Source organism: Pongo abelii, chromosome 15 (genome assembly GCF_028885655.2).
Source record: "Pongo abelii isolate AG06213 chromosome 15, NHGRI_mPonAbe1-v2.0_pri, whole genome shotgun sequence".
Lineage (NCBI taxonomy): Eukaryota > Metazoa > Chordata > Mammalia > Primates > Hominidae > Pongo > Pongo abelii.
In genome coordinates this window covers 69,678,505-69,704,240 of record NC_072000.2, presented here as the reverse complement: position 1 = coordinate 69,704,240, position 25,736 = coordinate 69,678,505, and the positions used below count along the sequence as shown (strand labels likewise).

At 38.2% G+C, this 25,736-nt stretch overlaps 1 protein-coding gene and 1 pseudogene across 2 annotated transcripts in view; one reads left to right on the top strand and one right to left on the bottom strand.

The window, feature by feature from the left end:
• FUT8 (fucosyltransferase 8) overlaps positions 1-25,736 on the bottom strand; it is a 287,886-nt gene that overhangs the window by 203,676 nt on the left and 58,474 nt on the right. Inside the window, exon 1 of one of the 2 annotated variants that reach the window (XM_054530227.2) lies at positions 6,545-6,566. The exons of the other annotated variant lie outside the window; for it this stretch is intronic. The gene's annotated coding sequence lies outside the window, so the exon portion shown is untranslated. Of the gene's footprint in view, positions 1-6,544; positions 6,567-25,736 lie in introns of those variants that run through there. 2 annotated transcript variants of the gene reach the window in all.
• LOC103892371 (eukaryotic translation initiation factor 1A, X-chromosomal-like) lies at positions 15,578-16,330 on the top strand (annotated as a pseudogene).

Genomic DNA, 25,736 nt, shown 5'->3' with positions numbered 1-25,736 from the left:
GTATCCTGAGACTTTGCTGAAGTTGCTTATCAGCTTAAGGAGATTTTGGGCTGAGACAATGGGGTTTTCTAGATATACTATCATGTCATCTGCAAACAAGGACAATTTGACTTCCTCTTTTCCTAATTGAATACCCTTGATTTCCTTCTCCTGCCTAATTGCCCTGGCCAGAACTTCCAACACTATGTTGAATAGAAGTGGCGAGAGAGGGCATCCCTGTCTTGTGCCAGTTTTCAAAGGGAATGCTTCCAGTTTTTGCCCATTCAGTACGATATTGGCTGTGGGTTTGTCATAAATAGCTCTTATTATTTTGAGATACGTCCCATCAATTCCTAATTTATTGAGAGTTTTTAGCATGAAGGGTTGTTGAATTTTGTCAAAGGCCTTTTCTGCATCTATTGAGATAATCATGTGGTTTTTGTCTTTGGTTCTGTTTATATGCTGGATTACATTTATTGATTTGCGTATATTGAACCAGCCTTGCATCCCAGGGATGAAGCCCACTTGATCATGGTGGATAAGCTTTTTGATGTGCTGCTGGATTCTGTTTGCCAGTATCTTATTGAGGATTTTTGCATCAATGTTCATCAAGGATATTGGTCTAAAATTCTCTTTTTTTGTTGTGTCTCTGCCAGGCTTTGGTATCAGGATGATGCTGGCCTCATAAAATGAGTTAGGGAGGATTCCCTCTTTTTCTATTGATTGGAATAGTTTCAGAAGGAATGGTACCAGCTCCTCCTTGTACCTCTGGTAGAATTCGGCTGTGAACCCATCTGGTCCTGGACTTTTTTTGGTTGGTAAGCTATTGATTATTGCCACAATTTCAGCTCCTGTTATTGGTCTATTCAGAGATTCAACTTCTTCCTGGTTTAGTCTTGGGAGGGTGTATGTGTTGAGGAATTTATCCATTTCCTCTAGATTTTCTAGTTTATTTGCATAGAGGTGTTTGTAATATTCTCTGATGGTAGTTTGTATTTCTGTGGGATCGGTGGTGATATCCCCTTTATCATTTTTTATTGCAGTAGATCAGCCTTCTGCCAGTTTCTGGAATATGTCAAGTTCTTACCCAACATGCAGCCTTTGTTCTTGCTATTCCTTCCATCTTTGGCTCGTTCTTATAATTCAGATCTCTACTTAAATTATACTTCTTTTCCAAAAAACAGTCCCTGACAACCAGTATCAATTATGACACAATTGGATACAAGAGAAATTGCAACTGAAGGTGACTTTAAAAATAAGAAAATTTTAGTTTCTCAACAGCAAAAAAGCTAATTCAATGAGGTTCAATGAAACTGTGAAAAATCCCTTTTCATCTTTCTATTCTACCTTAGCATATCTGTTTTTGTCCTCTAGCTAACTTTCTTCCTGGTAGCAAGTTAGCTGCCTCAATTCCAGCCATATGCAATTATGTGCAAAAGAACAACTGGGAACCTGTCTCTTAATTTTAAGAGAGAGGAAACCACTGACAGACGTCTCCCCTGAAGACTTGCACATCTTCCTAGCCAAGAGTGAGTCACCTGTTCCTTGTAAACTCAATCACTGACAAACGGAATAGATTCCCATTACCAGCTTAGACTAATCAGAATTTATCCCTGAGGGTAGGCTCCAAAACAAAACTGGGACCCTAAAAACAAGAAAGAACGAAAGAATGACTATAATACCCTACAAGAATGCTACATACAACACTCAATGTTTTTTTAAAAAAAACACTCACCCTCCTCCATTATTCTCTATTATAACACAAATTGGCTTATTTATCTATTTCCTACACTAAAAGGTATGTATCAGTAGAGCGAGAGCTAAAAGTATACATAGCACCTAAAACAGAGCAAGCTCTTTATTAGTATTTGTTGAATAAGCCCATACATATTATCCAAATGTATATTTATTTAATACCTATACTCAAAATCCTAAGCAAAATAAAAATTAAATCAGGCCTTAGAAGAATTAGAACTAAGATTCAAAGTCATTTTCATATGTTTACTCATTTATATTTACGTGCATAAAACGTCAAAAGCAGATGTTCAGAAATAGGTCCAAATGTAATTTCGAAGAAATAACTTGCATTCAAGTCAACTCTTGATAAGCTGCAGGGTCCTTAAACACAACATTTAATAGTTATAAGGAGAGATAAATGGATTGCAAACAAAATTCCTAGTCATGGCCGGGCGCGGTGGCTCACGCCTGTAATCCCAGCACTTTGTGAGGCTGAGGTGGGCAGATCACCTGAGGTCAGGAGTTCAAGACCAGCCTGACCAACATGGTGAAACCCCATCTCTACTAAAAATACAAAATTAGCCAGGCATGGTGGCGCATGCCTGTAATCCCAGCTACTCAGGAGGCTGAGGCTGGATAATCGCTTGAACCCAGGAAGCAGAGGTTGCGGTGAGCCGATATCGCGCCATTGCACTCCAGTCTGGGCAACAAGAGCAAAACTCCGTCTCAAAAAAATAAAAACTTCCTAGTCATATACAACACAAATAATGAATAAACATTAACAATCTTTCCAGAGAACAGTTTCTAAAGAACAATAGATTCAAAGGTGCAAATTCAAACACATTCAAAACTGTTTCTACAGAATAGTAGAGATTCAAAAGTGCAGTAAACATGCACTCTTCATACAAGAGACATGAAAGCCCTTTAAAGGCTAATCTTTACTACTGCATGTATGAAGAATATCATAATGGTATCACTGGCTGGTATTCAATTCACTAACACATAGGCCAGATTAGTGGCATAGAGTATATATCTCACAAAATAAGGGAAACAAATAAACTATGGTACAACCATTGTGGGATACTATGGCTCAGTTTGATACACTAAAGACAAATACACATGTTAGTTGAACAGTTAGGACACAGAGGGATCTGATAATGTTGGATGATGGTATAAGATCTTGGAAAGTACAGGCTCTAAGGTTAGACAGAACAAGGTCTAAGTCTTGGCACCGCTAATATAGAAATGGGACACTAAAGAATCAAGCAGGACATCTCTGAACCTGCATTACTTTGTCTTTAAAATGACTGTAATAATTCCTATTATGCTGGTCTCTCATTAAGTATAATAATAACGATTATATTTATATAGCGTTTCCTGAATGCAAGGCCCTTTTCTAACTGCTTCACAGATATCATAATATTTAATCCTCTCAATACCCTTACGACGTAGGTAGGTACTATTATCCCCATTTTACAGTGAAGAAAATTAAGGTATGCTGAATTTAAATAACTTCCCAAAGGTCATAAAGCCAGTAAGTAGCAGAACCAGAATCAATGGCAGCTTTTTTCTATTATTAAGAACATGCTGACTTTAAGAATTGCAAGAGAAAACTAGAAAATCTCCTCTATGTATACTTTTAACACAAGGACAGGCAACACCACAATTATTTTTATATTTGTGAGTGAAAACCACAAATATTTTTTATGATTTGTGAATGAAAACCAAAATATCTTATAATGGTTAATTTTTTATGTCAATGTGACTGGGTTAAGGGATACCCAGATCACTGGTAAAACATTATTTCTGGCTGTGTCAGTGAGGGTGTTCCCAAAAGAGATTAGCATTTGAATCAGTAGACTGAGTAAAGAACATGTGCCCTCACCAATGTGAGCAGGCATCATTCAGTCCTTTGAGGACCACGTGAATTGAACAAAAAGGTTGAGGATGGGTGTATTCTTACTCTCTTCTTGAGCTGGTACTTTCACCTCCTGCTCTCAAATATCAGAGCTACTAATTGTTGGGCCTTCAGACTCCAAGACTTATCCAGCAGCAGCAATCCCCTCCGAAAGCCTTCCACCTTGAACTGAGACTTAGACCTTGGGTTCCCCTGGTTTTCTGGCCTTTGAGCTTGGACTAATTCACACCACTGGCTTTCCTGTTCTCCAGCTTGCAGATGGCATACGGTAGGACATCTTGAATGACTATAATCCCATGATAAATCTCCTCTTATGTATCTATTTATTTATATCCTATTGGTACTGTTTCTCTAGAGAACCCTGACAATTACGCATCTTTATATTAACAAGTAAAAGAATATCAACATTTGTTGTAAAGGCTCAACCTCTCCCTCAGGAAATAGCTAATGTTTTCTAACATTTTTTTCAAATTTACCAATCCAACATTTTGAGATAAGACATTTGAGGTATCATTAATAAAATATGATTTACCAGAAAAAAATAAGGTTATAAATACTTCATTTAACAATGGCATAACAAAGAATCATATGAAAAACCATTAATCTATATTCCAAAGACCAGAGTGATCTGTGCCCCCTAGCTTTCTTAACCATCCCCAATATCCATCAAAATGTGACCTGATAACTAGTTGTACAAATGTCATCGAGTTATTACATATTTCCTTTTTTCCAAAGTTTCACATTTTCCTTTAATACAATTTTCCAGTTTCACTAGCATGATTAAAGTAGATCTACAATCTTCTCACTTCGTTAGTTATTTATGCTACTCTCCAGCTCTCCATACACAACACATGCTCCTGTGTACATAAACCATTACATCTCAACAATGTTTCATTATTTACACTTCTTCCTCTTGGTATAGGGATACAATTCTGAACATTACAGAGTATCTCAACATAGCAATAGCTTAAGCAATATTGAGATTTGTTTTTTTCTTTTGTAAAAGAAGTCTGGAGATAGGTGATGTAGAGATGATGGTTGCACAAAGTCCTCAGGGACCCCAGCTTCTAGCTTTCTCTTCCACCACTCTAGATGCCTGGCTTCCATCTTCAAGATTGCCTCATGGTACAAAATGATTGTTAATGCTCCAGTTATCACACTTTCAATAAAGTGGAACAAAACTGAATGATAAAAAGGGATGCCTTCCCAGCTGAGCCAGTGCCTTTTAGAAGTACACACATAATACTTCGCTTTCATCTCTTTTTTGCCAGAATTTAATCACATGGCTGGGAAATACAGTCTTTTCTTCTAGGCATCAATGTACCCAGTTAAAACAAACAAACAAAAATCAGGGTTCTATTACTACAGAGGAAAGGCAAAATGAACTTTAGGGAAATCATGACTCCCTATCTATTTCTGACAGCTTCAGAATCACTATTGATGTTGAGAAAAGTTTTATATCATATCTTTAATATAATACAGCTGGTGTCAAAGCTATCGCCAATAATTTCTTTTACTTCCCTGGCCATCTGTGGAGTGTGGCCAATTCTAAACAATACTTTTAACACAACAGGTATACTAAGGTTACAATTTTGAAGTATCATTGGATAGGATTCTTGGATCTACCACATCTTGTGCATGATCTGGGAGAGAAAAGTTAATATGTTTTATACAAATCACCTAACAGAATGTTGGGACTCATTCTGTGTGTCTCCACCAATTAGCCAATCAATGGAGTTACACAGTGTGGTCTTTTTCTGCCACAAATATTGGATCCATACTTATTCCACAGACATATATGATTCATTATAATTATCACAACCCCATTTTATACATAATTGGCTGAAAATGTACTAAGAACCTGTACAAAGTGTTTTACTTATTTTATTCATTCAGGCCTCACAACAACCCTATTACGTTATTTTTACCCAGGTTTAAATCTGGCACATAGTAAACACTCAATAAACATTCTCTATTATCTCTATTAGTACATAAATAAGTTCCCATATTATCCTTAATTTACAGATAAGAAAGAAGAAGCAGAAAATTTATTAACTTGCCCAGAGTCGTACATACTTTTAAGTAGTAGAGCCAGGATTCAAATACCTACAAGCTAGCTCTAGAGTCCACTCAACTACTAAACTACGCTAATATCAGGTAAAACACAAAAGGTTAATTAATTTGCCTAAGATCACAAAACCAGGAAGAGCAAAGATTTATTTAATGATGAAGCCCTTGTTCTCAACTTCAAATGAATCAAAGAAACACGGTATGGCTGACCAAGGGATTATTACTCTTCAGGGGCAGAGTTACAAGGGAACACACTACCAGAGTAACAAACATAATCTATGAATTTCAATGGTAAGCAATTTAGGACGATGAAATACAGTGTACATCCATATTGCCTAGGTTACACTACAGGTAGACCCATCTCTTTTAGCCATAATAGAACAAAAACAAAAGCAGTTTTGGCAAATGTATGTAGTGACTACCATGCATCAATGTGAGTTTTCTCACAAGTGAATAACAGTTAATATCTAAAAGATCTTGAATAATTAAATGTCTTCATTTTATATCAGCCAGCAGAAAATTAAAGGGGAACAATTTTTTGCTACACCAAACTCAATGGATTTATCTAGAAGCAGCAATTTTTTTGTGTTTGTTTTGTTTTGTTTTTTGAGACAGAGTCTTGCTCTGTCACCCAAGCTGGAGTGCAACGGCGCGATCTCAGCTCACTGCCAACCTCTGCCTCCAGGGTTCAAGCGATTCTCCTGCCTCAGCCTCCTGAGTAGCTGGGATTACAGGTGCATGCCACCATACCCAGTTAACTTTTGTATTTTTAGTAGAGACAGGGTTTCATCATGTTGGCCAGGCTGGTCTCGAACTCCTGACCTCAGGCAATCCACCTACCTCGGCCACCCAAAGTACTGGGATTACAGGCGTCAGCCACCATTCCCGGCCTAGAAGCAGCAATTTTTAAAGGTATCGGTAGCGACTTTCAGGGATATGGTGGGGTCTTTGTCTCACTCCAGCCAGAGCTTGGGGTCCTGTATTCACTGCTTCGTGTCCTCAGCTCCAGGAGCCATACATGGTCGACTAGATGCAGCCAGGAGGAACCTCTCCAACTGAGGGACCAGGACATCAGGGAGACTGACACACTTCTAGCAGATCTTCAGAGGGAAGGCACTGAAAGAACAGGGGCTGATCTGAAGAGAGAGGAAGCTGGAAACTCTTCAGGGGCTACCGCACACTAAGGCTCATTATTGGTCCCCAACAGCTCCAGCAGAGGGGGTGAGTTGAACAGGCAAGGAGCAACCCACTCTCGCCACAGGCCTCTGGAATCCCCGCAGAAGGAGACCCCTTAACCACCACGGACACTTGAGTTGGCAGGGAAAGCTGCTTCGAGAAGTGGTAAGGATAGAGCCCAGAGGGTTTGGTGTGGGAGCATCTGTAGTGGAGCACAGCCAGGGACACCTAACCCACTAGGCTCGACTTGCTCCCATAGGACACTTTGGCCCTAGGGGACTAAAGAGTCAGACCTGAACTCACTGCTCCGAATGCCTGCAGGGAGGCCAGCACCCACTAACACCCTGCTACAGCCAATGAACATGCACCCCGCCACATTGCCACTGCCACTGCTGCTGGCACATGTGAACAAGGATAGATCCCGCTGCCATCACCCTATGAAGTGCTTTGGCTGGCACCACCTATCAGAGTGTTGTGACTAGCAGTCCGAGGGCACCTCGGCCACTCAGCACAACAGTTCACAGAACCCATGTTACACCACAATCAAAGCCCCAAGGTTGTCAAACAGGATAAAAGAAAAAACACCCATTCTTATGACGGCAACTTCAAAGATTGAAGAAACATTAGCCCACAAACATGAGAAAGAACCAGCACAAGAACTCCAACAACTCGGCCAGGCGCAGTGGCTCATGCCTGTAATTCCAGCAGTTTGGGAGGTCAAGGTGGGTGGATCACGAGATCAGGAGATCAAGACCATCCTGGCTAACACAGCGAAACCCAGTCTCTACTAAAAATACAAAAAATTAGCCGGGTGTGGTGGCAGGTGCCTATAGTCCCAGCTACTCAGGAGGCTGAGGCAGGAGAACGGCGTGAACCTGGGAGGCGGAGCTTACAGTGAGCCGAGATCACGCCACTGCACTCCATCCTGGGCAACAGAGCAAGACTCCGTCAAAAAAAAAATAATAATAAATAATAATAATAATAATAGTAATAATAATAAAAACTCCAACAACTCAAAAAACCAGAGTGTCTTCTTTCCTCCCAATGACTACACTAGTTCTCCAGCAAGGGTTCTTAACTGGGCCGACATGGCTGAAACAACAGAAATAAAATTCAGAATATGGATAAGAAAAAAGAGCATCAAGATTCAGGAGAACACTAAAAGCCAATCTAAGCAAGCTAAGAAGCACAATAAAATGGTACAAGAGCTGAAAGACAAAATAGCCAGTACAGAAAAAAACATAACTGATCTGATAGAGCTGAAAAACCCTCTATAAGAATCTCAAGTATTAGCAAAACAGACCAAGCTGAGGAAAAAAATCATAGAACTTGAAGACTGGCTTTCTGAAATAAGACAGGAAAAAAAGAAGAAGAAGAAGAAAATGAAGAAGAACAAAAAGGAATAGCAAAACCTCCAGGAAATACGGGATTATGTAAAGAGACCAAATCTACAACTCATTGGCATCCTTGAAAGAAATGGGGAGACTGGAAGCAACCTGGAAAACACCTTTCAGGATATCATCCATGAGAACCTTTCTGAACCTATAGAGAGAGGCCAACATTCACAGGAAATGCAGAGAACCCCTGCAAAATACTTTACAAGAAGATTATGCCCAAGATACATAATCATCAGATTCTATGAGGCTGAAATGAAAGAAAACATGTTAAAGGCAGCTAGAGAGATAGAACAGGCCACCTACAAAAGGAAGCCCAACAGACTAACAGCAGACCTCTCAGAAGAAACCTCGTAAGTCAGAAGAGATTGGGGGTCTATATTCAATATTCTTGAAGAAATGATATTCTAACCAAGAACTTCATAACTGGCCAAACTAAACTTCATAAGTGAAGGAGAAATAAGATCCTTTTCAGACAAGCAAATGCTGAGGGAATTCATTACCATCAGACCTGCCTTACAAGAGCCCCTTAAAGAAGCACTAAATATGGAAAGGAAAGACCATTAGCAACCACTACAAAAGCACACTGAAGTACACAGACCAAGTGACACTATAAAGCAACCACACAAACAAGTAGGTATAATAAACAGCTAACAACACAATAACAAGATCAAATCCACACATATCAATACTAACCTTGAACGTAAATGGTCTAAATGCCCCAATTGAAAGGCACAGAATGGCAAGCTAAATAAAGAAGCACAACTCAATGGTATGCTGTCTTCAAGAGACACATCTCACGTGCAATGACACCCGTAGGCTAAAAAATAAAGAGATGGAGAAAAATCTACCAAGCAAATGGAAAGCAGAAAAAAACAGATTTTAAGCCAACAAAGATCGAAACAGACAAAAAAGGGCATGACATAATGGTAAAGGGTTTAATTCAACAAAAAGACCTAACTATCCTAAATATATATGCACCCAACACAGGAGTATCCAGATTCATAAATCAAGTTCCTAGGACCTTCAAAGAGACTTAGACTCCCACACAATAACAGTGGGAGTCTTCAACACCTCACCAACAGTATTAGACAGATCACTGAGATAAAAAATTAACAAAGATATTTAGGAACTGAACTCAACACTGGGCCAAATAGATCCAAATGGATCTGACAGACATCTATAGAACTCTACCCCAAAACAAAAGAATATACATTCTTCTCATCTGCACATGGCACATGCTCTAAAACTGACCACACAGTCAGACAAAAAACAATTCTCAGCAAATGCAAAAGAGCTGAAATCATACCAACTACTCTCTCGGAACACAGCATAATAAAAATAGAAGTTGGGACTAAGAAAATCACTCACAACCATATAATTACATGGAAATAAAACAACCTGCTCCTGAATGACTTCTGAGTAAGGCAGAAATCAAAGAAGTTCTTTAACATTAGTGAGAACAAAGATACAACATACCCAGCATCTCTGGGACACAGCTAAGGCAGTGTTATGGGAGAAATGTATAGCACTAAACACCCTCATCAAAAAGTTAGAAAGAGCTGGGCACAGTGCCTCACACCTGTAATCCCAGCACTTTGGGAGGCCAAGGCAGGCAGATCACTTGAGGCCAGGAGTTTGAGATCAGACTGGCCAACATTGTGAAACCCCGTCTCTACTAAAAATATAAGAAATTGGCTGGGCATCGTAGTGTACGTCAGTAATCCTAGCTACTCATGATGCTGAGGCATGAGAATCACTTGAACCTGGGAGGCAGAGGCTGCAGTGGGCCAAGATCATGCCACAGCATTCCAGCCTGGGCAACAGAGCGAGACTGTCTCAAAAAAAATAAAATAAAATAAAATAAAATAATAACATTTATATACATATGTATATATAACATATATACATATATATTAGATCTCAATTTAACAACCTAATATCACAACTAAAAGAACTAGAGATGCAAGAGCAAATCAATCCTAAAGCTAGCAGAAGACAAGAAATAACCAAAATCAGAGCTGAACTGAAGGAGACTGAAACACACACAAAAAAAATCATTCAAAAGATGAATGAAGTCAGGAGTTTGTTTTTTGAAAAAATTAACAAGATTCATAGACCACTAGCTAGACTAACAAAGAAAAAAAGAGAAGATCCAAATAAACACAACCAAAAACAGCAAAGGGGGATATTATTACAGCTTGGACAGAAATACAAATAACCAGACTATTATGAACACCTTTAGGTACAAAAACTAGAAAGTCTAGAAAAAAATGGATAAATTCCTGAACACATACACCCTCTCATGACTGAACCAGGAAGAAACTGAATCCCTGAACAGACTAATAATGAGCCCCAAAATTTAATCAGTAATAAATAGCCTATCAACTCAAAAAAAAAAAAAAAAAAAAAAAAGCCCTGAACCAGACAGATTAACAGCCTAATTCTACCAGATGTACAAAGAAGAGCTAGTACCATACTAAAACTATTACAAAAAAATTGAGGGTAAGGGAATCCTCCCTAAATGATTCTATGAGGCCAGCATCATGATGATACTAAAACTTGGAAGACATAAAACAAAGAAAGAGAACTCCAGCCTGGGTGACATGGTGAAACTCCATCTTTAAAAATAAAATAAAATGAAAATTAGCCAGGCATGACAGCACATGCCTATAGTCTCAGCTATTCAGGAGGTTGAAGTGGGAGGATCACTTGAGTCTGGGAGGTTAAGGCTGCAGTGAGCTATGTTTGCACACTGTACTCCAGGCTGGGTGACAAAGTGAGACCCTGGCTCAAAAAACAAAGAAAAAAAAAAAAGGACCTTTGTTTCTCAAGGAAAAAAAAGAGAAGAAAACTTCAAGTCAATATCCTTGATGAACACTGATGCAAAAATCCTCAACAAAATACCAGCGAAACAAATCCAGCAGCATATCAAAAAGCTAATTCACCATGATCAAGTAGGGCTTATCCCTGGGATGCAAGGTTGGTTCAACTTACGCAAATCAATAAGTATGATTCATCACACAACTATAACTAAAGACAAAAACCACATGATCATCTCAATACATACAGAAAAGACTTTCGGCAAAAGTCATCATCCCTTCATGTTAAAAACTTTCAACGAACTAGGTACTGAAGGAACATACATCAAAATAATAAAAGCCATTTATGACAAACCCACAGCCAACATCACACTGAATGGGCAAAAGCTGGAAGCACTCCCCCTGAACACTGGCACAAGACAAAGATGCCCTCTCTCACCAATTACTATTCAACATAGTATTAGAAGTCCTTTCAAGAGCAATCAGGCAAGAGAAAAAAAATAAAGGGCATAAGTCAAACTATCACTGTTTGGAGATGACATGATTCTATACCTACAAAACCCCAATGTCTCTGCCCAAAAGCACCTTAAGCTAATGAACAGCTTAAGCAAAGTTTCACGATACAAATTAAATGTACAAAAATCACTAGCATTCCTATATAGCAACAACAGCCAAGCCAAGAGCCAAATTAGGAAAACAGTCCCATTCACAACTGCCACAAAAAGAATAAAATACCTAGGAATACTGCTAACCACAGAGGTGAAAGATCTTTACAATGAGAATTACAAAACACTGCTCAAAGAAATCAAGAGATGACACAAATGGGAAAACACTCCATGATCGTGGAAAGGAAAAACCAATGTCGTTAAAATTAAAATTGCCATAGTGCCCAGAGCAATTTACAAATTCAATACTATTCCTATCAAACTATGAATGACATTTTACAGAATTAGAGAAACTATTTTAAAATTCATATGAAATCAAAAAAAAGAGCCCAAATAGCCAAGGTAATCTTAAGCAAAAAGACCAATGCAGGAGGCATCATGCTACCCAACTTCAAACTATATTATACGACTATAGTAACCAAAACAGAATGGTACTGGTAAACGAACAAAACAAAAACAAAAACACAGACACACAGACCAATGGAACAGAACAGAGAGCCCAAAATAAGACTGCATATCTACAGCCATCTGATCTTCAACAAAGCCTACGAAAACAAGCAATGGAGAAAGGATTTCCTATTCAATAAAATGATGCTGGGATAACCGGCTAGCCATATGCAGAAGATTGAAACTGGACACATTCTTATACTATATACAAAAATCAACTCAAGACAGATTAAAGACTTAAAACCCAAAACTATGAAAAAGCCTGGAATACAACGTAGGCAATACCATTCTGAACATAGGACCTGGGAAAGATTTCATGACAAAGACACCAAAAGCAACTGCAACAAAAGCAAAAACTGACAAATGGGATCTCATTAAACTAAAGAGCTTCTCTACAGCAAAAGAAACTATCGACAGAGAAAACAAACAACCTACAGAATGACAGAAAATTTTGCAACTGTAAAGGTCTATGCATCTGACAAAGGTCTAATTTCCAACATCTATAAGGAACTTAAGCAAATTCACAAGAAAAAAATAAACACATTAAAAAGTGAGTAAAGGATGTGATCACTTTTCCAAAGAAGACATATATACAGCCAACAAGTGTATGAAAAAAAGCCCAACATTGATCAACACTCAACATCACTAATCATTAAAGAAATGCAAATCAAAACCACAATGATATACCATCTCACACTAATCAGAATGGCTATTATTAAAAAGTAAAAAATAATCAGATGCTAGCAAGGTTGCAGAGAAAAGAGAATGCTTATACACTGTTGATGGGAGTGTAAAATTAGTTCAACCATTGTGGAAAGCAGTGTGGCCATTTCTCAAAGAGCTAAAAATCAAACTACCATTCGATCCAGGAATCCTATTACTGGGTATATAACCAAAAGAATATAAATCATTCTATCATAAAGACACATGCATGCATATGTTCACTGAAGCACTATTCGCAATAGCAAAGACATGAAATCAACCTGAATGCCTATCAAGGGTAGACTGGATAAAGAAAATGTGGTACATATACACGACAGAACACTATGCAGTCATAAAAAAAAATGAGATCATGTACTTTGCAGTAACATGGATAGAACTAGAGGCCATTATCCTTAGCAAACTAATGCAGGAACAGAAAACCAAATACCACATGTTCTCACTTGTAAGTGGGAGCTAAATGATGAGAACACATAAACACAATGAAAGGAACAATAGACACTGGAGCCTACCAGAGGGTGGAGAATGGAAGCAGGGAGAGGAACAGAAAACATAACTATTGGGCACTAGACTTAGTACCTGGGTGATGAAATAATCTGTACGTCAAACCACCCATAACACAAGTTTACGTATATAACAAACCTGTACAGATACCTCTGAACCTAAACTAATAGTTTAAAAATAGTAAAAGGTAATGAAATCAAATTTTGTGGCCATTTGTCAGAATTAATGCATTTGTAGTTTTCTCACCTAAAATTACAACCCTGACCCTCATCTCTTCAGAGGTATCCAAATTATGGCTATACGTTTCCTCAATTTTTTTTAAGACTCACAATGTACAATTCCGATGCCCTGGGCACACAACACATAAATCACAATGCTAATTAACTGGCTCATCTTCAAACACTCCCCTAAGATTTTCAAGTTCCTCTTCTAAGAATAGCATAGACATATAATAATCAGATATGGTACACTTCACACCTAGTACAGGAACTCAAATATTGTAAGCACTAAATAATAAAGAATGAAGCTAATGTCACCAAATGAGTCAATCACAAGCATAAGAGCCATTAATTTAAATCTTTCATGAGTACCTCATATTCTTTCGAAAAAAATTTTTAAACGTCCTTTTTTAATGTCATATTTAATGAGACATTCTCAATTACTTCCCACCAATTTATATCTGCATTCTGCTTACAATTTCCAATGCTTTTAAGCTACTCGAAGGAATTTGAAAGAGTAAGAAGTAGTAAACTTACACCATATTTTACTATATCTCAACAGATAGAATTTAAGACCAATTTTTTTTACTGGTAAAAAGTTCCCATACTAAGAGTCATGGGGTTTTTGGTGTTGTTACATCAAATTCTGGGGAAAGATGGAGAGAGGGAGAGAGGGGGAGGGAGGGAGAGAGAGAGAGAGAACATAAGAGCATACACGCAAGAGCACCATAAAACAGGCAGTGATCATCAATGGGGCATTAAAGTACCAAAAAGATTCAACTCTTATAAATCATTAGCATTATATCAACTTTAATTTAACGCATCAGTTGACTGGTAACTAATATTTGATGAAAAGCAGCCAAAGCAGGCTTTACTTAACAGTTATGTATGAAAGAATAACACAAATGTTGTTACTAAAATTAATTTAAACAACATTTAAAAATGAAATTTTACATATAATAGCATTTGAACTCACTTTGAAATGGGTGAGACATATCATTTCCTAAGGATTTTCTCAATTTTAAAAGTATTAAGAGACCTCTACCTTCACCCATGCAGCAGTAATAGGATCCAGAATTACCCTCCAAATGTAAACAACTAGAAAATTGGACAAACAATGTATATGACTTTGCACAACTGATGATATGACATTGAAAGTCAGCTCAAAACTGATTTCTGAAATAAGGGAAACAAACAAACAAAAAGGTGAGCCCTATAATTGCCTGGGATTTCTTTCTGAAAGCACTTTTGGGACTGTAGTATGTAGGAGGTGAAACCTCCTACATAGAATCTAGTGCCATTGCTGAGTTAAAAAACACAAGAGGTCATAATACAGAAAGGCCAAAACAACAAGAATTTTGGGGAAAAGTTCCTGAAGTTAGACAGTTACAGAAAGACCTATTTTCTTTAAAAAAAGGATCTCCTTAAATTACCTGAATATCAATACTAATCTACATGTGCATAGGGTGAAAACCAATGATATAGAGCAAAAACAATTTCCAGGAAAGAAAAATTGTGACGTAGTTAGTGCTGAGTAATTTCCAGAGCTCACAAAGGGCCAGGAATCATTTAAGTTCTCACAAGCAAGACAGAGTCCTCAATGAATCCTTGGGACATTCAACAGAGAGTCACTCAATAGAGGTCCATCTTAGAAATGAGGGTAAGAATGCACAAGAGTAAATGTTACTCTAGACTGTCCTAGAAAACCTTAAAAACATTAGCATAAAAAACAAAAGATGAAAAAAGAAGTTAAAAGATTTGCTGCCACTGAGCATACCTCTAAAGACCTTGGTTGCAAAACATCCCCCCTAGGTGACCAAGCCTCCTGGGACTACATATTCATGCACACCCCTCAAAATAGCAGCCACCACAGCCAACATAACCACCAGAGAGGAGCCCAGGACACCGTAAGGCTGCCATTGCTGCCATGCCCAAGAGTAAGGTAAGGGAAGTAAAAACAGATACAGGAGGCTGGGAGTGGTGGCTCACGCCTGTAATCCCAGCACTTTAGAAGGCCAAGACAGATGGAACACCTGAAGTCGGCAGTTCGAAACCAGCCTGACTAACATGGTGAAACCTCGTCTCTACTAAAAATACAAAATATTAGCAGGGCGTGGTGGCATGCGCCTGTAATCCCAGCTCCTCCAGAGGGTGAGGCAGGAGAATCGCTTGAACCCATGAGGCGGAGGTTGCAGTGAACCAAAATTGTGCCATTGCACTCCAGCCTGGGCAACAAGAGTAAAATTCTGTGTCAAAAACAAAAAAAAAAGAAAAAGAAAAAGAAAAATAGATGCAGGAGTAAAAATAAGAACCCTAAAAAGGAGAGTTGGCATATAAAGGGGATAGACAAGAGTAGGTAATCAAAATGAAGGGAAACAGATGATTAGAATCAATGTGCTTTGATGGTGTAAAGAGGTTATGTCATATGAGAGGAAAATTGAGAAAAAAGAGGTGAATAAATACCTCAGACACTATACTGGTTGGTCTGTGAGACTGATCAGGATAACAAATCTGATGTTATTTTAAAATACAATGCACATGAAGCTAGAAGTCTAAAGGCATATGGCAAGTTTCTAGAATCTGCTAAAATCAATAAAACCAATATACTTGGTCCTAGAGATGATAAAATCCAGTATCTTATGATATTCAAGATGATGATAAAGATCTTGATGATATCTAAATTACATTCAAAGATTTACATCCAAGTTTCCAGTGAAGCCATATAACTTCAGTTTCCCTTAAGTTATATGGCTTCATTGTCATACAGAAAGTTAACCCGTCTTCTATGTATCTTATCAATTTTATCTTGATCCTCGGTGGTTCCAAGATGGCCGAATAGGAGCAGCTCCAGTCTAGAGCTCCCAGCCTGAGCTACGCAGAAGACAGGTGATTTCTGCATTTCCAACTGAGGTACTGGGTTCATCTCACTGGGGCTTGTCAGACAGTGGGTGCAGGACAGTGGGTGCAGCCCACCAAGCATGAGCTGAAGCAGGGTGAGGCATCGCTTCACGTGGGAAGCTCAAGGGGTCAGGGAATTCTCTTTCCTAGCCAAGGGAAGCTGTGACAGACGACACTGGAAAATTGGGTCACTCCCACCCTGATACTGTGCTCTTCCAATGGTCTTAGCAAATGGCACACCAGGAGATTATATCCCGCACCTGGCTCAGAGGGTCCCATGCCCATGGAGCCTCGCTCATTGCTAGCACAGCAGTCCGAGATCGAACTGCAAGGCAGCAGCGAAGCTGGAGGAGGGGTGCCCGCCATTGCTGAGGCTTGAGTAGGTAAATAAAGAGGCCTGGAAGTTCAAACTGGGTGGAGTCTACCACAGCTCAAGGAGGCCTGCCTGCCTCTGTAGACTCCACCTCTGTGGACAGGGCATAGCCGAACAAAAGGCAACAGAAACCTCTGCAGATTCAAATGTCCCCATCTGACAGCTCTGAAGAGAGTAGTGGTTCTCCCAGCACAGAGCTGGAGATCTGAGAATGGACAGACTGCCTCCTCAAGTAGGTCCCTGACCCCCGAGTAGCCTAACTGGGAGGCAACCCCAAGTAACGGCGGACTGACACCTCACATGGCCGGGTACCCCTCTGAGATGAAGCTTCCAGACGAATGATCAGGCAGCAACATCTGCTGTTCAGCAATATTCACTGTTCTGCAGCCTCTGCTGCTGATACCCAGGCAAACAGGGTCTGCAGTGGACCTCCAGCAAACTCCAACAGACCTGCAGCTGAGGGTCCTGACTGTTAGAAGGAAAACTAACAAACGGAAAGGACATCCACGCCAGAATCCCATCTGTACGTCACCATCATCAAAGACCAAAGGTAGATAAAACCACAAAGATGGGGAAAAAACAGAGCAGAAAAGTTGAAAATTCTAAAAATCAGAGTGCCTCTCTCCCTCCAAAGGCACGCAGCTCCTCGCCAGCAACTGAACAAAGCTGGATGGAGAATGACTTTGTTGAGTTGAGATAAGAGGCTTCAGATGATCAAACTTCTCCAAGCTAAAGGAGCAAGTCCAAACCCATCACAAAGAAGCTAAAAACCTTGAAAAAAGATTAGATGAATGACTAACTAGAATAACCAGTGTAGAGAAGTCCTTAAATGACCTGATGCAGCTGAAAACCATGGCATGAGAACTACCTGAGAATGTACAAGCTTCAGTAGCTGATTCAATCAACTGGAAGAAAGGGCATCAGTGACTGAAGATCAAATGAATGAAATGAAGTGAGAAGAGAAGTTTAGACAAAAAGAGTAAAAAGAAACAAACAAAGCCTCCAAGAAACATGAGACTATGTGAAAAGACCAAATCTACGTCTGATTGGTGTACCTGAAAGTGACAGGGAGAATGGAACCAAGTTGGAAAACACTCTGCAGGATATTATCCAGGAGAATTTCCCCAACCTAGCAAGGCAGGCCAACATTCAAATTCAGGAAATAAAGAGAATGCCAAAAAGATACTCCTTGAGAAGAGCAACTCCAAGATACATAATTGTCAGATTCACCAAAGTTGAAATGAAGGAAAAAATGTTAAGGGCAGCCAGAGAGAAAGGTTGGGTTACCCACAAAGGGAAGCCCATCAGACTAACAGCAGATCTCTCGGCAGAAACTCTACAAGCCAGAAGAGAGTGGGGGCCAATATTCAACATTCTTAAGGAAAAGAATTTTCAACCCAGAATTTCATATCCAGCCAAACTAAGCTTCATAAGTGAAGGAGAAATAAAATCCTTTACAGACAAGCAAATGCTGAGAGATTCTGTCACCACCAGGCCTGCCCTAAAAGAGCTCCTGAAGGAAGCACTAAACATGGAGAGGAATAACCAGTACCAGCCACTGCAAAAACATGCCAAATTGTAAAGACCATCGATGCCAGGAAGAAACTGCGTCAACTAACGAGCAAAATAACCAGCTAACATCATAATGACAGGATCAAATTCACACATAACAATATTAACCTTAAATGTATATGGGCTAAATGCACCAATTAAAAGACACAGACTGGTAAATTGGATAAAGACTCAAGACCCATCAGTGTGCTGTATTCAGGAGACCTATCTCACATGCAGAGACACACATAGGCTCAAAATAAAGGGATGGAGGAAGATCTACCAAGCAAATGGAAAACAAAAAAAGGCAGGGGTTGCAATCCTAGTCTCTGATAAAACAGACTTTAAACCAACAAAGATCAAAAGAGACAAAGAAGGCCATTACATAATGGTAAAGGGATCAATTCAACAAGAAGAGCTAACTATCCTAAATATACATGCACCCAATACAAGAGCACACAGATTCATAAAGCAAGTCCTTAGAGACCTACAAAGAGACTTAGACTCCCACACAATAATAATGGGAGACTTTAACACCTCACTGTCAACATGAGACAGATCAACAAGACAGAAAGTTAACAAGGATACCCAGGAATTGAACTCAGCTCTGCACCAAGCAGACCTAATAGACATCTACAGAACTCCCCACCCCAAATCAACAGAATATACATTCTTCTCAGCACCTCATCACACTTATTCCAAAATTGACCACATAATTGGAAGTAAAGCACACCTCAGCAAATGTAAAAGAACAGAAATTATAACAAACTGTCTCTCAGACCACAGTGCAATCAAACTAGAACTCAGGATTAAGAAACTCACTCAAAACTGCTCAACTACATGAAAACTGAACAACCTGCTTCTGAATGACTACTGGGTACATAACAAAATGAAGGCAGAAATAAAGATGTTCTTTGAAACCGGTAAGAACAAAGACACAACATACCAGAATCTCTGGGACACATTTAAAGCAGTGTGTAGAGGGAAATTTACAGCACTAAATGCCCACAAGAGAAAGCAGGAAAGATCTAAAATTGACACCCTAATATCACAATTAAAAGAACTAGAGAAGCAAGAGCAAACACATTCAAAAGCTAGCAGAAGGCAAGAAATAACTAAGATCAGAGCAGAACTGAGAGACAGAGACATAAAAAACCCTTCAAAAAATTAATGAATCCAGGAGCTGGTTTTCTGAAAAGATCAACAAAATTGATAGACCACTAGCAAGACTAATAAAGAAGAAAAGAGAGAAGAATCAAATGGACGCAATAAAAAATGATAAAGGTGATATCACCACCGATCCCACAGAAATACAAACTACCATCAGAGAATACTATAAACACCTCTATGCAAATAAACTAGAAAATCTAGAAGAAATGGATAAATTCCTAGACACACACACCCTCCCAAGACTAAACCAGGAAGAAGTTGAATCTCTGAATAGACCAATAACAGGATCTGAAATTGAGGCAATAATTAATAGCCTACCAACCAAAAAAAGTCCAGGACCAGATGGATTCACAGCCGAATTCTACCACAGGTACAAGGAGGAGCTGGTACCATTCCTTCTGAAACTATTCCCATCAATAGAAAAAGAAGAAATCCTCCCTAACTCATTTTATGAGGCCAGCATCAACCTGATACCAAAGCCTGGCAGGGACACGACAAAAAAAGAGAATTTTAGACCAATATACCTGATGAACACCAATGCAAAAATCCTCAATAAAATACTGGCAAACTGAATCCAGCAACACATCAAAAAGCTTATCCACCACGATCAAGTGGGCTTCATCCCTGAGATGCAAGGCTGGTTCAACATACGCAAATCAATAAACGTAATCCAGCATATAAACAGAACCAAAGACAAAAACCACATGATTATCTCAATAGATGCAGAAAAGGCCTTTGACAAAATTCAACAACTCTTCATGCTAAAAACTCTCAATAAATTAGATATTGATGGGGCTTATCTCAAAATACTAAGAGCTATTTATGACAAACCCACAACCAATATCATACTGAATGGGCAAAAACGGGAAGCATTCCCTTTGAAAACTGGCACAAGACAGGGATGCCCTCTCTCACCACTCCTATTTAACATAGTGTTGGAAGTTCTGGCCAGGGCAATCAGGCAGGAGAAAGAAATAAAGTGTATTCAATTGAGAAAAGAGGAAGTCAAATTGTCCCTGTTTGCAGATGACATGATTGTATATTTAGAAAACCCCATTGTCTCAGCCCAAAATCTCCTTAAGCTGATAAGCAACTTCAGCAAAGTCTCAGGATACAAAATCAATGTGCAAAAATCACAAGCATTCTTACACACCAATAACAGACAAACAGAGAGCCAAATCATGGGTGAACTCCCATTCACAATTGCTACAAAGAGAATAAAATACCTAGGAATCCAACTTAAAGGGATGTGAAGGACCTCTTCAAGGAGAACTACAAACCACTGCTCAATGAAATAAAAGAGGACACAAACAAATGAAGAACATTCCATGCTCATGGATAGGAAGAATCAATATCGTGAAAATGGCCATACTGCCCAAGTATAGATTCAATGCCATCCCCATCAAACTACCAATGACTTTCTTCACAGAATTGGAAAAAACTACTTTAAAGTTCATATGGAACCAAAAAAGAGCCCACATTGCCAAGTCAATCCTAAGCCAAAAGAACAAAGCTGGAGGCATCACGCTACCTGACTTCAAACTATACTACAAGGCTACAGTAACCAAAACAGCATGTTACTGGTACCAAAACAGAGATGTAGACCAATGGAACAGAACAGATCCCTCAGAAATAATACCACACATCTACAACCATCTGATCTTTGACAAACCTGACAGAAACAAGCAATGGGGAAAGGATTCCCTATTTAATAAATGGTGCTGGGAAAACTGGCTAGCCATATGGAGAAAGCTGAAACTGGATCCCTTCCTTACACCTTATACAAAAATTAATTCAAGATGGATTAAAGACTGAAATGTTAGACCTAAAACCATAAAAACTCCAGAAGAAAACCTAGGCAATACCATTCAGGACATAGGCATGGACAAAGACTTCATTCTAAAACACCAAAAGCAATGGCAACAAAAGCCAAAATTGACAAATGGGATCTAATTAAGCTAAAGTGCTTCTGCACAGCAAAAGAAACTACCATCAGAGTGAACAGGCAACCTACAGAATGGGAGAAAATTTTTGCAATCTACCCATCTGACAAAGGGCTAATATCCAGAATCTACAATGAACTCCAACAAATTTACAAGAAAAAAACAAACAACCCCATCAAAAAGTGGGCAAAGGATATGAATAGACACTTCTCATAAGAAGACATTTATGTAGCCAACAGACACATGAAAAAATGCTCATCATCACTGGCCATCAGAGAAATGCAAATCAAAACCACAATGAGATACCATCTCACACCAGTTAGAATGGCAATCATGAAAAAGTCAGGAAACAACAGGTGCTGGAGAGGATGTGGAGAAATAGGAACACTTTTACACCATTGGTGGGACTGTAAACTAGTTCAACCATTGTGGAAGACCAGTGTGGTGATTCCTCAAGGATCTAGAACTAGAAATACCATTTGACCCAGCCATCCCATTACTGGGTATATACCCAAAGGATTATAAATCATGCTGCTATAAAAGACACATCCACACGTTATGTTTATTGTGACACTATTAACAATAACAAAGACTTGCAACCAACCCAAATGTCCATCAATGATAGACTGGATTGAGAAAATGTGGCACATATACACCATGGAATACCATGCAGCCATAAAAAAGGATGAGTTCACGTCCTTTGTAATGACATGGATGAAGCTGGAAACTATCATTCTCAGCAAACTATCCCAAGGACAGAAAACCAAATACCACACGTTCTCACTCATAGGTGGGAATTGAACAATGCGAACACTTGGACACAGGAAGGGGAACATCACATACCGGGGCCTGTTGTGGGGTTGGGGGAGGGGGGAGGGATAGCATTAGGAGATATACCTAATGTAAATGACGAGTTAATGGGTGCAGCACACTAACATGGCACATGTATACATATGTAACAAACCTGCATGTTGTGCACATGTACCCTAGAACTTAAAGTATAATTTTAAAAAAATTTTATTTTGACATTCCTTTCCTAAATGAATACATGAACTCCTGATGCTCAAATACTCTTGAAAGCAGTTCTTTTGTCTTGCTGATGTCTTCCTCATTCATTAAATAAGAGTTTGATACATACTAACAACCTTAAGAATTAAACTTTTATAGAACCCAAGAACATCTAATTTCAAACTCCTATTCTCTTCACCATAATTTCCTTTAAAAAAGGGAAATAACACTCTGAGTTGGTAAATTAGAAGATTAATGAGAAAATGTTTATGGTGTAAAGAATACTGGAATGAGAATAACAATATCTGTCTAAGAGACAAGAAAACCAGGGCACCAAAAGGAAAAGTCGGGAGAGGGAGAAAATCACAAAGCTAGCACTGTCAAACAGGAATTTCAACCAAGCAATCTGATTCCAGATGCAAGGAGTTCTTCCACAGCAAGGAGGTTTTCCATAGCAAGTATCTTCCCATGCACAGATCAGACATCTGAAACAAAAGGATCACCCCATCAATGGACTAAAGTTAGACTAAGAGACTAAAAATCTTTGCCAACTCAAGATTGCTACTAATTAATGGTGACTTTTAGAAGTCATTCTATTTAATGACATGTCTTCTCATGTGTAACATCCAAAAGAGTTATCTAAATGATCTCTAAAGACCTCTGTAGCTTGAAATAATTTGGTAGTATGAATTTTTTTAGAAAAAAAAAGAAGATTCCTCCAAAATTCTTTCTCACCATCCGTAACAAATTGCCTGCCATGTGTTTGGCACTGTAGTGGGTGCCCAAGATACAATAAGCAAGACAAGTAAATCTCAATTTCAGCATATCTTAGAACGTACCAGGAAAGCAAAAATGAAACCAAAAAAATGCATTTTTTTAACATGTAAGACCACCTTCTGCCATGCACAGTTAAATTTCTTATGTTTCTAAATATGCAGAGCCTGCACTCAACATAGGGCTTTTGATCTTGTCTGAAACACACTTGTCCAAATATCCCCACAGCTATGTCCCTCACCAAATTCAGAGCATCACTCAACTATCACCTTCTTAGTGAAACCTTCCCTGACCATTCTATATAAAAATGGCATCTTCCCAATTCCAACATTCCTTATTACCATCCCTAATGTACTTACTTTTCTCTAGAACACTTATAAACATCTGATATACTTAAAGAAAAGTATAAATATTGTGAGTGTATAAAAGAAGCCATTAATTTCATTTAGACTAATATACATAATGTTTTTATCCATACTCATACGTCTTTATGTAACAATTTAAAATATCAATTATAAATGCTAACATCATGTTTATAGTATTAATTCAAGCATTTTGTTTCAGCTTTTCTATAATTCCCTTCTTATAAATTATTTAAACATATAAAGCATTTAAAATAGAATGATATCACTATATAAGATTCATACTTTTATATGAGAGTCAACATCTAACAACAAGATTTATTCTCCATTTTATAAACTATCTCACTTTAAAATATGAGGACAAAAATGAGATACATTATTCTACCTGGATTTCAAATTAGCATATTCATTAAACTGGACTGGCCTTATTTTTTCAAAAATAAAAAGTAAAAAAGAAAGAAATCTAAAATCATCCTCTAAGGTTTACAGTCTTATATGTGTGCTTCATATGCTCACGGTTTCTGAAGATTTTCATAGCTAAATATACAATTTCTGGAGATCTCATAGGTAAGTATCCCCCAAAACAAAAAATTGTTTGAAACTTGATGCATCAGAATTCAAACGATTGTGTGGTCTGAAAAATAAAACTTGTTTTAAAAGAATAATGATAACTTTTAACTAAGAAATGATAACCTTTTTTAATAATATCATCTAAAATGTTACTAAACAGAACCATAGACACAGTTTTCAAACTGAATTACGTATGATTTGAAACTCCAGTAACTACACTAAAATGATCTTGTGGAGGACAAAAAAAAATAAGGTTGTTATAACATTTCTAATAAAATGAGTTTGTTATGAGCAAACTATGTATAGAATGGAACATTTTGATTAGTTCATTAATTTTTCCTGATAAAAACAGCAAGTTATTGAAATAAATTAAGAAAATAGGTAGTAATAATTTAACATTCCGTACTATCCTGTGAAAACTAAGACTATTGACTAGACATAACCAGGACGCCCAAAGAACATGTTTTCCCTCCTCTAATTAAGAAAATGAGAAGTCATAATAAGCAAAAATGAGTGCCAAAATAAATCTTTAGATTAAAAGTGTAGTTCAACCTAATATTTATTAATAACTAAATCCAAATTAAATTTATAAGTATACAAAAAAAACCTTAAAAACTTCCGTTCTTTGCCATTTAATTATGTAGACATACCTCCCCAAAGTACCTCCAAAACAAAATTTAAATTATTATTAAATATATTCCTGGTACTACACATTTGTAAATGTTATTATTCATTTTAAAACTACACTCTATGAGTGTTACAGGTAAATGTTGTTAAATGTTAAAGGTAGGCTGGGCATGGTGGCTCATGCCTGTAATTCCAGCACTTTAGGAGGCCAAGGAAGCCAGATTGCTTGAGCCCAGGAATCTGAGACCAGCCTGGGCAACATGGCAAAACCTGGCCTCTACAAAAATTACAAAAATTAGCCAGGTGCAGTGGCATGCTCCTGTAGCCCCAGCTACTTGGAAGGCTGAAGTGGGAGGATCACTTGAGCCCCGAAAATGGAGGTTGGAGTGAGCCAAGATCATGCCACTGCACTCCAGCCTCAGTGAAAGAGGAGGACCCTGTCTCAAAAAAAATATTAAAAAATAAAAAAAAATAATAAACATTAAAGGTAAATGTTGAGTATCAAAAGTGAACTCTGGTTAACTATATTTCTTTAGAAAGAAAATGCAGAATTCTTTAATGACACTTTTACATTTACAGGACAACGGACCATCAACCAGTAACTCTATTTATAGATACAGATATTAAGTTAAAAAAATTTATCCAGAAACATTTTTAAGCAGCTTTATTATTTTTAAACAGTAGCACATGATCATGGTAAAACAATCACAGAAGTGCATAAAGAATAGAGCAAAGATCAGCAAAAAACTTACCTCCTGTTAGAATCATTCATTGTTATCATTTCTCCACCATACCTTGTGACATTTTATA